Below are 13658 nucleotides of genomic sequence, written 5' to 3' on the forward strand. Positions count from 1 at the left end.
ATCTCTGGTCGGGGAACTAAGATCCCGCATTCAGTGCAGTGCCGGCAAAAAAAAACAGGAAGTCTCAGAGCATCTTGGCCCTGGGAGAAAAAAGTCATCTCCACGTTATTATGTTAGAATCATAATGTCAGTGATGGGATATTTGTTATTGTTACAATTCTTTCCTTTAGCTTCAACTGTAAAAAAATTATTCTTACTGAATCAAGCCAAATAATCTGGAACAGGCGTTGTCTCTTTTCCATACTGAGATTATACCATTACGTAGACATGCACACAAGTGCACGAGAAGGCATCGTATCCAAAGGAGCAACCAGATGAATCTATGGGTCGTGGGGTGACAAAGTGTGGGCCCTGCCTTGGGGATAGCTACCGGAAGCTCTGCTTCTGTGGGACTGTCTCCTGCCACATGCATCCTGGCTCTGGGTGGCTGGTGAGTCTGTTCAGCAGGGAAAGCTGGGAGCCCATGAGCAAAGCCACCGGGGAGGCTGTGACAGTGCCAGGCTGCCTTCCACTTTCAAATATGCAAGCACACCCTACAATCCCACAGCTTAAAATGTCCTAGGAATGACAGACAAAACACTCTAAACTCCTTAAGCTTGCTCAACCCATATTTCAGCCAAAATGATCAAGAAATGGAGATCCTAAATTCAACAGTGATGTGGTTACGGTGCCTGCCCCACTGAAAACAAAAAGCACTTTCGTCACCTATTAGGCTGGTGCCTGAAACTTTCCAATTAGATTTCACTCATCAGCAGCAGCAAATATTTCATTCTGTTAGCTGAAGCCAGCGAGGTTTTTGGTCCTTGGGAAGAATCAGAGTGCCCCCCAGGCAACCCAGTAACCAGTTACAAGTAACTGATTCCTGGTGTCACTGAAACTGTTCAGTTCCTGTTCTTTTGACTTCAGATCTCACAGGATGGCAGGGAAGAAAGAAAAGGGGTACTGCTTGGAGGGAGGAGCATGGAGGTGGGAAGGGGTGCAGAAGGAGGAAACCGGAGGCACGGACAACATACTTTAGCTACCTTACAACTGGGGCTAATCATTACAGTTTAGTCAGATTCTGCCTGGGACCTGGGAAGTGACTCCTCAGAGCTGGTGAGTCTGCGCCAGCAGCTTGTCCAGGCTGGCCCTGAATCTCCAGAGAGGTAGAAGGACATAAGAGTCCTATCTCCATCTGTAGCCTGGTGTGACGAGGCTCCCATTCTACTGTGGGGACCATACCGCCCACCTGAGATGTGATCCCACCAGCCTCTGTACAAAGGACTTTGATTTGGTGTGGATCTGATTAAATGACTGTAGATGTCCTTGGAAGCACTGTGTGGAAGAATTTTAAACAGCTTCTCCTTTTTAATATGCACTTCCTCTTCAGTTTTAATTATTTTGTTCCTACATTTTCCCTTTCAATTTACTAAAATCTAGAAATGTAATTAGAGCAGAAGCTGGGCTCAGAGAAAGCTGCCAGGATTTCTACAGCATGATTAAATACACTAGGCATCCCTTTAGTGTGGGGCTGAAAAATAGGATTCTCATTATTATCTTTCCTTATCCAGGAAAGAATCAGTACCACGTACAGATACGGATTTATTGAAAACGCAGCACTAATTAAAAACTCACCCAGCCTCTTGATGAGGTTTGGGAGGGGAGGAAGTGCAGTTATTTCATTATTTCCTCCATTTACTGTTTCATTGTTGTAACCACAACAAGCAAGGAACCCCCTCTTCTCTCCCCTCACGAGGGACTTAATGAGGCTTTTATCTGTGCAACAACAATCAACCTTACAATGGTACCAATTCAATTCACTGCTCTTTGTGATGGTAGGAAACACACAGAACTTGTTTTCTTAATCCAAAACACAAATGACAAAGTGTTCTTTGGCCATCACGAGCCAGGTCTGGGCAAGGAATCTGTCCCAAAGACCCCTAGACGTCTGGTATTTATTCTGCCAATGAGGATCTTCAGCTCCATTTTACAGTCCAATAAGCAAAGGTATGGTTTCCCTTGAAGGTGTAGGGGAGGTAGAGGCAGGCAGGAATGAATAGAAGATGAGTGCCTGGATAGGAGGTGGAAATTCAGGAAGGAAGATCCTTAGTAGGGGCATGGTCCTGTCTAAAGTGACAGATGACACCCCCTGGGATACAGATGTAAGACCACACCCAAGGAAGCATACCAACAAGAACACACTGATGAGGTTGTGCTAGGGCTGTGATGGGGTTTAGTAGAAAATTGGCAGCGATGAAACATTTATTGATTGATTAAATTTCATAGTGAAGCAGCTGTGGCTTAATGAATGAGCTCCAGCCACCTCGGAGACTCAAGTTCAAACCCAGCACTATCGCTTTCTACATATAAACTTGGACGAGGTTCTCTGAGCCTGTTTTTCCATATGAACAATGGAGAAAATAATGCTCACCATATCATAATGTTGTGAGGATTAACTGAAATAATATATGAACATAGCACAGTCCCTCTACACGGAATAGAATAGACCCCACTTATTTACGGATGTATTACTGAATGTGGATTTGGGGGTAAGTGTTCACATGCCTGCTGGTCTTCAAGCCTCACTCTAATCGGTGTGCCATCCGTGCTCCTTTCCTTTATGCCGTTCTTTAGAATTCTTCAGGAAGCATGGAATCAAAGAGAGCAGCACGGGCTTCTCGGCCAGAACACTGACACTTGCTAGCCAGGGTCCCTGAGCAAGCTCCTTGACCTCAGGGTCTGTTTCCTCACAGATCAGTCAGGTTTCTGGTTGTAAGAACTGCCCCAACGCTGGCTATATCAGCCCCAACTGGAATTTACTGAAGAAATATCTCTGGCTCCCAGAATTGTCAGGAGCTGAGAATCAGTCTTGGAAATTCGGCAGAAACCAAGGGCTAGTGGAGGAAGAACGACAACCTTCTTTAGTAGGACCTTCTGGCCAGGAGGTCCAACCGCTGGGCACTGCCACAAAGTGCCACCAGCAGACACATGGCTCTGGCTGCTGCCGTTGCAAAAGGACCTTTAACCTTTCTTCCGTCTGTGTGCCTCAGGCTGCAAACCCAAAGCCCAGGCAGCAGCACCCTGTTGACTAATCCTAGACCACATCCTGGGCCCTGACCACCATGGGAGAGGGGGGAGGGGCGGTGAGGAGGGAAACGAAGAAAGATCTCGCTTGCCACGGTGTCCACGGTGTAACGTTCAGCACTCCTTCTCACTGACGCTGTCCGCAGCAGGGTACTCATCCCAAACAGGAAGGGGGTCAGATGCTGGACCACCAACCCTCCCACCTCATCCTTGAAACAGGGCATTCATCATAGGGTAGTAAGCAGCGTCATATGACATGTTTGTTCAAAAGTGCTTGGCATATGAAAGACATTCTGTTACTTTACTTCCCTCTTTTATAAAAGGCTTGGAATGGTGTGCTTATCTGACGATTTGATCAATGTGCTTATAGATATTGAAGTTCTGAGTTTTTCAGATGGTTGGGAAAGATCATGTCTGAAGAGTGGAGTATCAAGCAGACGAGAAGCAGTGGGAAAGAGAAGAGAGGAAATGGCAAGTCTGAGTCCACCTTGTCTTTGATTTTTGTCCTGGACTGGCCACGCAGCTCCATCTCCATCTTGTTCATCTTTAAAATGGTTCTAAGAATTACCTAAAGTCATTGTTTCAAACTAAGTTTTAGAGGGTCAATATTTGCTTTCAAGAGAGAATATATTACCAAAAAATGGATTACATTCACTGTTACGAATTATGTTCAGTGGTTTCTTGGCCCTATTCTGAATGGGCTTGATCCACTACCTCTTGGTATTTGCCCTAAAATAACATTTACCTAAATGTAGATAAGTTGTTTAGGAAAAACATTTTTTTTCCTCTGCCTCCACTCAAATAGAAATTACTACGGATTTTACAACTTTAGATTATCCTTGCCATGGCTGTACTTTATCAAGGTGAATTGATTTCAACTGAAAGTTTATTCTACATTAGAATCCTATTTTTAAAAGGAAATTTAATCTAAAATTCTATCATGGAAGGTCTGTGCCCAAATGAACAGTCACGTAGCACTTACTGAGTGCTCCCCAGGTACAGAGCTCTACGGAGGTAACTACAGGAGAAATCAAAAGAAATAGAAATAGTGTCCCTATTCGCAAAGTTTTCAGTTTAGAATTTAAAAATTTCAAAACCGGAAGGGACCATACTGATTCTCCAGCCCAGTGGTTTTTGAACAATGTTTGCCTCTCAAGCTCTGGGCTTCTGAAGATTTGCCTCAGGGGTTCCAGGGAAGGGGGAGCAGCAAAGGGGGCTTGGGCAGTCCAAGCCAAGCCAGTCTGGTTCTCTATCCACTCATTCAGGCCAGAAATTGGGCACCATCCTTGAGTCCTCTTCTCCCCTAATACCTTACCTCTAATCCATCAGTAATTCCCATAAATTCTAGTTTCAAAGTATCCCTTGAATCCATCCACTTCTCTCCATCTCCCCAGTCCCATTCAAGTTCTAGCCAACATCCTCCTTGGCCTGAACCACAGCGAGAGGGTCCTAACTGGTCTTCCTAATTCTTTGCTGTCCCTCAATCTATTCTTCACTCAGCAACCTGGGCAATCTAATTAAAACTTAAGTCAGATCATGCTTCACCCCTGCTTAAAAACTTTGAATAGCTTCCCATTGTACCAAGAATAAAACCCAAACTTTGTACCACTGCTTTTAAGAGTCTCACGTTCAACTATGTCCCCCGTTGCTCTTTTCTTCCCCATCTTCATTTCATCTTCTTCTGGCCATCTATCAATTCCTAGAGCCCATCAGCCTCTTTCCTCCATGAGCATTTGTGGTTACTATTCCCCCTACCTTGAACAATTTTCCCCTAAACTCTTCACATTGGCTGGTTCTGCCTCTTCTTTCAGGTCTCAGTTTAATTTTTACAGCCCCAGAGAACCTTCTCTGACCACTTGCCTTATCTAAAATAAGGACCTTCTTGGTATCTTGGTACTCTGTTTACTTCCTTTACAACACTAACAATAATTTGTAATTGTCTTGTGTATTTACTTGTTTATTATCAATCTCTCCTAATCAATTGTTGGCTCCAGCCTGTTTGTTTCTTTTGCTCTCCATAATGTCCCAGCATTCAGCACGGTGCTGACACATGGACAGAAGGTGCTTAGTACATACTGAATGAATGAATGTACCACAGAAAACCCTAGACTTGTCTGGAATGTCAAAGAAGGTTGGAAGCATGAAAGGAAGGTTAGTAGGCAAAGAGCGTGGAGAAGGGGAACGAGGAAGGAAAGCAGGCCAGGCGGATAAAGATCCTAAGGCCAGAGAGAACATGGAGTTTTTGAGAAACTCAAGGAAAATTAGTGTGGCTGGAGTACACAGAGTAAGTGGGAGGGCTGCGGGGAGTGGGTCAGGAGGGTTAGGAATAGCCAGCCAGCGTGTCTCCCCTATGAACCAAACCGCAGGACTGAGAACAGGGGAGGAGTGAATTCCCCAAAGGAAATTCAGGGCCCTCTTGGCAGAAGGAGGAAATGAATGCAGGGGGCCAACAGCGGACGACCATTACTCCTGGTTTTTCCTTCTCCCTCTCTGGCTACTCCTTCTCAGTCTCCTTGACAGGCTCTTCCTTTGGCCATCCTTTGAATATCAGCTTTCCTTGGATTGTGTGCAGTTCCTCTCCTCTTCACACTGTCCTCTCTTGCCTTGAGATGGCTCCTTTATTCTCACCGCTCCACTGCCATCGATCTGCTAAAGAATATTCCAAATCTATCTCGAGCCAGGTCTTTCTCTTGAGCTCCACTTACATATCCAACTATCAACCTGATATCTTCAGTTGGATGGTCCATAGGCACCTGAGATTCAGCAGAGGTAAAACCTGATTCTCCTCCGGTGCTCTCTTGCCTCACCAATAGCTCAAGCCTGGGAACGGGAAAGTGTCCTTGACTCCTCAATCCCACTTCTAATTCAACACCAAGTTCTGACAGTTCCATGCTTTAGTTATCTCCCAGTTCTGCCTACTTCCTTCTGTCTCCACTGACACCTCCCCAGTCCTTTCTGGGCTTGCAGCAGCCTCCTCCCTGGGCTCCCAACCTCTGGTCTTCACCCTTCCAGTTCATGACTGCTCTGCAGCCCGAGTGAGATGTCTAAGAAGTCAATCTGATTGAGTCACTTATTTGTATTCCACCCTTCACTGCCCTCGATATAAAAACCATACTCCTTAATAGAGGTGAAAGGCTCTTTACCAGTGACCTATGCCTTAGTCTCCAGGTGGTCTCTGACGCTTCCCGCCGCACCTAGCAGTAAGGTTTCCTGTCACACAGAGAACTACTTTCAATGCCCTGAGTAAACCAAGTTCTCTCTTTTCGCACATACTGTTCTCTCTTCCCAGAACAGTCTTCTCCACAGATTTCCCTGCCCCTACCCTCACCTTCCCCTGGTTAATTCTCTGCTGATTCTCCAGCTTCAATTCATCCGTCTGTTCCTCCAGGAAGCTGTGCATGTCCCCTAGCCCTGAGCTAGGTCTTCCCATATTCCTCCTCTCACTGCAACCCCTGTATCGTGGTTGCCTGATTCCCTCTCTGTCCCTCACTAGATGGCAAGCTCTTTGCGGGTAGGGATTTCCCTTTTTTTTCTCTCTCTATTATGTTTTCAGCACAGGGAAGCATTCCTAGCATGTAATAGGTATTCAGATAAATGCTTGTGTGATGAATAAATGAATTAACTAGTGAAAGAAACATCCTTTCAGGAACTTGGATCCTGTCGTTTCAGGCACAGAAGCCTCCAGGAGCTTCCTCTTCCTGCATCCTCTGTTTGGTCACAGGCTGGTCGGCAGCCTGTGAGAACCCTGAACAATCTGCTTGAGAGGCTCCTTGACTCACTGCATCCACTGGGAGCCCAGTCTTCCCTTAAAAGGCCACCTTATCGGAAAGTACCAGTGATGGCATTTATGAGCTCTATTTTTATCTGTGTTGGAAAAGTCTCAAAGTTAATTCCCAAGCCAACGACATTAAACTCAGGAACATGGATGAGCAAGAAAGCATCTACGTGATGCCTTTGAGTCACAGCTTTGTTTTCCGTGGCAAGACTTCCAGTCCTCCCGGTCACTGGGCCCTTGTTTTTCAGGACCGGCTGACTCTAAAAAGCTTTTGGTCCCCCATTCGTTAGAACTAGATCCTGCAGCCCTTAGTGGTCTAGGAAATGGTGTCCTCTTCCTTAAGCTTTGCTTAACTCTGCTGGGGCCTTCAGAGAAGAACACAGAATAGATTGCCAGACACCTCCCAGTTTATTCAAACCAGCTTTCTACCCCCATTCCCAAATGGGAATGAATCGTGGGTGATAGCATTGCTAGCAGCAGGAAGGAAGGAGGCGCGTGGCCAGAGGAGAGGGCTCCCGATGAGCTTGGCCAGAGAGATAATTGGACAGAAGCTACAGAAATGAGAAGAGTAACCCAGCAGAGCTGGCAAGCAAGTCGAGGGCCTGTGCCAGGGAAAGGATTCGCTGTCAGAACTGGGGGAGATTGAGAGAGAGAGAGAAGGGAGGAGTATGGAGAGAGGAAAATGACATGAAGGACTGAAGGAGGAAGGCTGCAGGAGGGAAACAGGGAGCAGCAGAGATGGGAGGAACCATAGGTAATTTGTAAAGGGAGAGGAGGGAGGGGGCACACATTTCCCTTTAATCCAAGTGGGGTCCTTTGGGGAAAGGGGATGTTGGAGAGTCAGGTGGAGGCCCCAGAGAGATGGTCAGTCACACCCCCCCCACGGCAGACTCGAAATGAGACAAGGAATGTTCTCACTCCCAGATTCAAGGTACTAAATTGGCCACGATCCCTGCCTCTGGAAATTTAGGAAAGATAGTTTTTGACAAAGGATGCTGGAACTCGGAGGACTCGAGCCACTATTTGAGTCTCCTCCCCTTTCCCTTAGCAAAAGCCTAAACAATTCAGGATCCATGCCCCACTGTCTTGCACCCCGATCTCCCCTTCCCAGCAGCACCCACACAGCCCAGGATCACAGCCCCCTGTGCGTCTCTGCCCCTGCTGGCTACTCTGGGCCAGGGACCAGCCTGAGAGCTTGGAGTCTGGGCTGAGTCAGCACTGCCTGTGGGAGAGATTGCTTCCTGGAAAGTCTTGCTTCAAAACTTCGGGCTGGCCAAGCGCCGGTAGCGAGCAAGAGGCACACTGGAGGCTGGACGATGCATCTTTGGCTTTCAAGATACCTCTCACCAGAGAGAGAATCATGGGACAGAAATTTCCATAATCCCGCTTAAAGAGTGACTCCAATGTACTTCAGGCTGCCCCTCCACCCTCCACCCTCTCCGCTTCGGAAAATCACATTTTTCAGGTCTCACAAGAGATTTCAGGGCCAAGGTGGAAGTCTGATTCCTGATTGATCTGGTTACTTCTCCTGTAAATCAGACAAAATATATGTTCTGAGCCTCAGATATCTATTTTCTGAAGATATGTCCTTATTCATTGGGGCAGCGAGAATGCTCCCTTGTGTGGGCACAAGGCAGAACCCTCTCTTGATAAAAAGGACAGCATACCGTTAGTAGGACCAGCAGACTGCTCCAGGGGCCAAGCCCCCGCTCTGCCTCTGGGGGCTGCGATGCGGAGTCTAAGCCATCCCCACCCTTCTCTTCAACTTGGGAGTTTTGATCCCCCCAATGCAGGGTGAAGGGTCATTTTGATGGTCTCACTTTGGACAAGTAAGAAGAGGGAGCATTTTACTTTGACCCCCACAACTGCTTGCTATGCAGCGGGCACTCTAGCGGGTAGGCAGTGAGTGGGTGGCAGCAGCTGCCAGACACCTTCCCCTGAGGATGTATCAGTTGGTGCCAGAAGCCTCTATAAGCTCTTTCTGATCTCCGTGCCAGCGACTACGGGTCCTGGAAGGAAGCCAGGCGTCCACCGTGAGCCCTGCATTCTTCTCCACCCCCTCATCCGCCGAGAATGAGGTGGGATGGCTTGGGAGCTCACTGAGAAAGGAGCCGATGGTTCTTAGACACATTTTCCAGCTGTCACACCTGCTAACGTGGGAACTCACACTCATGAACACGTGCACACTCAGCAATAAATTGTTTCAGGCTTTCTTGTTCCATCCGTCCCATGCCCAAAGCAGTGGGAATAAGAACTTCCATCAACAAACTGTGGTTCCCAGTTTGCCTCCTTCTCCCTCCCTTCTTTCCACCCTTCCACAAACACTTATTGATGTCTGACTGGCACCTACCCTGTGCCAGTCACTGTTAGGGGCTAAAGACACACGGACACAGTCTTGGGGGAGAAAATATATGTAAGTACTAATCAGACACAAGGCAGTGTGATACAGTGTTGCAATATGAGAGGTGGCAAACCGGTGGCCATGGGCCAAATCTGACTTGTAGACACGTTTAGTTTAGCTGGCAAGGAATTTAAAAAATTGTCAGAGTTCACATAAAAATCAATATTTCCATCTGTTTTTGAAATAACACATCTGGCAGTAATCTGGAGGAGGTAAAACACCCCTGTCCCCTTTAGCTGGGATGTGCTCTCAGTGTCATAGGCCACATACCCACCCCCCACCTCACCCACTTCCCTGTTGAGTTAAACTGGTTCGTTTCGTTCATCCACGTTCACTACCACCATCGTGCACGTGTTAGAATTTGGGACCCTTAGAATGAAAAGCCATCAGAAGACCCAAAGGATGGAACCATCAGCTCTGCTCAAGGGAGTCAGATCAGTTATCCCTTGAACTAAGTCCAAGGACTTTGTTGATTTGATGACTCGTATACTGTTTCTCCCCTGCCCCCATCGTCAGATGCATAAGGGAAAGGCTCCAGTCGGTTCCCTCCTCCAAGCATCTCCAGCCCACAGCAGAGTGCCTGGTACAGGGATGATCTCAATGCACACTTGTGAAATGTGTTGAATGAATGGAGCCGCTAGAAGCATCAGGTGGAAAAGGGAATTCCAAGCAGAGGGAACTGTGGGTGCAAAGGCGTGACAGTGAATAGTATAGTGGGAAGCTGCAAATAGTTGGTGGTGAATGGGGGTGGGGGTGGGGTGCCGGAAGTATGAGGAGGGTGGGATGAGGTAGGGTGGAAACAGCAGGAGTTGAAGCCGGGAAAAGACTCCCGTGGGACCCGGAAGGGCTTTTTAGAGTGTATTAGGAAGGTAAGCACGGAATCTTGGAAGTGATTTAAGGAGTGGAGTGACAGGATCAGAGTCTTGCTTCACACGGATGACTCTGGCAGGGTGGTGGGGTGGGGAGAAATGGGAAGCTACAGAGGGAAGACGGAAGCAGCAGACAGAAACTTCAACTCAATATTCCCCTTTCTGAGGCCCTTGAAATGCCACTGGGGATCTATTTTAAGAAAATGGTGCCCCCTGCTGACTTGGTCTGGGCTTGCATCTCCCCCTGGCCAAGAGGGAAATTACAAAATGTTTTGGCCCTGAACAAAAGTATCTGGAGGCCCTGGGCACGGAATTGCAAGTGGTGATGCATCTGAGAGTGCCTTCCTTTCCTAGATGAAGAGGGGCCCATGAGAACGGGTGACAATGACTAATGCCACAAACTGTTGCCAGATAAATACAGAACACCAGCTAAATCTGAATTTCAGATAAACAAGACACAATTGTTTGGTATAAATATGTCTCAAATATTGCATGGGACATACTTATACTCAACAAGTATGTGCTGTTTATCTGAAACTCAAATTTAGCTGGGCATCTTGTATTTTTATTTGCTAAACCTGACAACCTTAGATAAAGTGTGTTGGAGGGGCCAGGAGAAAACTAGAAATGAAATCGGATGCGTTACCCTCCTTGGGTTTCTCTGCAAACTCAATCTCACCCCTCCATCTAAACAGAGCTGGAGATGATACTTTCTCATACTTTATAGTGTTGCCCAGTTATACGATAACTCTATTTGGGAAATCAGTTTTCATTAAATGAGCCCATGATTACAGCGGACCCCTAAGAGAATCTAAAGAGAGCTGTGGACCCTTTTTACAGCAAAACTAACCTACTAGCTTGACATATGTGCGAGCACCTGTGTTACACACACATTCGTACATTAAAATTTCAGGGAGTTCTCAGCCTTCGTGTAAGAGTGACGTTCCCTCTAGGGCTATGGTCTGAATGTGGCAGTTCCAGGGTCCTGAGTAGGAGGAAATGGTGTCTAGTCAGCCCCTAAGCTAAAACATGATGCTTCTGCTAGCTCTGGCCACCCACACACCATGACAAAACACAGAAGTGGGCAGGAAGAAATATCCTGTCCCCCCCCACCTTGGAGAATGCCTTGAACCTCTTCCCTCTTCCACCTCTCCCAGAAATAACAAGGAGTTGGGCATATTTGGACAGAAAACCCACCAGCCCTTGTGGACTTGTCCCTCAGCCGAGTGGAAGGCACGGGATGAAATCGCTCCCTGTTCCAAGACCCTCTTTGTTCTCCTTTCCAGCCTTCTTGCCACGGCAGGTAGAGCACCCTGGTTCCCAGTCTGAGGACTGTCAGAAATTAGCTTTCAGCAGTAGGTGGAAGTTCTTCCAGGATAAATTCTGGGTGCTCTGAGCTGGGTGATGAAAAGTCTCGGCCTGAACATCCTGGGAGCAGACCTTGGAGTGGAGGTGCCGCGTCTTGTCTCCCTCCCGCAGCCCTTAGAGCCTGCTCTCCTCTTGACCCTGCAGAGGGAAGGCAGAAGGTCAGGCAGATGTTGGTTTAGACTCTCAGAATGTTCTAAATGATGTAAAACCTCATCGCCTGCTGCTTCCATCTTTGTCAGCATATGCTTATGCGACATTCAGCTTCAGTAGACTGAATCATGGAATACAAGCCCCAAACTGACCCAGGTGTTTCAAGCCAGCAATCATAGTGATATGCCTACAATGTATTACCATAGGATGACATTTTATGTTGAACATTTTCTGCGGTTAATCAATTTTTCTTATTACCTATATAGTGGTATGATTTCCAACTATCATTTCTTTGGAAGAAGGATTCTTTATTCCGAGGTGGATAGCCTTTCCTAAAATTTTTGGCCTTAAAGTGTCCTTTTGTAAGCCATAATGATATTAGATTTTTTTTTTAAGTCCTTACTTGAAAATATAAAAAGCCAGCATACTTATATCAGCCCCCCAAATAATTTGAAAATTCTACTGGATCAGGAAATCCAAACAGCCGGAAACCAGTGCCTTAGCCTTAGCTTGCTGACCTCTGACATGTGCTAAGTGGAGGCTCACTCTGGGCCCTGCCCTGCCACGGAGTCGTGTGACCTTCAGCCGATGCACTTTGGTGGACTTTGGGCTCCCTGTTCCGTATATGGGGAGACTTGTTTTTGGCCTAAGCTCTCCCCAGGAGTGTTGTAAGGATAAAATGCCATGAACTAAAAGAGCTTTGGGAAAGAAGGAGCTCAATAAATATGAGATTGCTGTTCCTAAAGACAGCTGGTGTGTTTTCAGTGGGAAGGGCTGAATGATCCCGCAGAGACCCAGGACACTTTCTCTGCCAGGACATCTGGGGAGAGTGACCAGCACCACTCAGAAAGTGTGCAAACTGTTCCACCGACAAGTGGGACCAGACGGCAGAGGCAATGGGCCTCCTGAGGATGTTGGCTTCTCCCCCTCCAAGGGCATAGGTCCAAGATGCAACTAGAACTCGGGGAACCTTGAGTTCTAGTTAATCTCTCTGGGACACACCCAGGGACCTACTGCAAGTTGCCCCCTTCCCTAACTTGTTTTTCCATTTATAAAAGGTGCAGATGCCTGCTCAGTCCTCTTCACAGGGGTGTTACAGGGCTGTGAGAAAACACATCACCCAATCCTAAAGAACTCACTTTAGAGATTATACACAGTGAATGTTTAATTCCTGCCTTTAAGTCCTTTGAACAACAACATATAATTTTTCTTCCTTATAATGATTAATTGCAGAATAGCCTTCCCTATGGTTTTACCCCAAATCACATTTGTGCATCGCTCCCCTAGCCCTAGGCTAAGAGGTGTACAGGAAATGGAAAAACCACTCTACCATGAACCTGAGCACAAACACCTAAGGAAGTAAGCCAGATAGTTTGACCAAAATAGACATTAAGTACAGTACACCCCAAAAGAAAAACACAGTGCTTGGGGAAATGTGTGTCCGGTGCCCTCCCTTATACACATAGCTGAGAATTAACTGCAGATGAAAGTCCTTTGATGCTTAGAAACCTGAGACATCAGGCTGCCCAGGGTTAGTGATCAACAGTACTTCTGTTTGAACTTGCCTGGTATTTCACGTTTATCGGTACCATTATAACCTAGCAGAGTGTTACCAACGCCGAGTCTGACTTGGCACTCTCAGTTCCTGTGATCCTGTAGGTGAGTACGCCACCCCGAACGAGCTGGCAGCTCACACAACATTTTAAAATATCTTGCAGTTGAGCTGAAATGACGCCTCCCTGTAGAGCCACTCACCTGCTCCTGTGCTCTCACTTGAACTGAGTTGAAGCAGGAGCACAGGGAGAAGCAGGCAGTTTAAAACCCCATTTCCCACTTGGCGGTAGAGCCAAAGCTGCCTTTCCACTTCCTTTCATCTTTACGTGCTCTCTCCAGCTCAAGCCTCACCTTGCCCAGACACCTTCCTTCGTTGTTAGCTCTGCATTTCTGAGATGCAGTGATTTTTCTACCCGTCTCCCTATTAGACTGTGAACACCCTAGAGGGTAAGTACTGGTCCTACTCAACTTTGAACTC

Source organism: Grampus griseus (assembly GCF_964374135.1).
Source record: "Grampus griseus genome assembly, chromosome: 20".
NCBI lineage: Eukaryota > Metazoa > Chordata > Mammalia > Artiodactyla > Delphinidae > Grampus > Grampus griseus.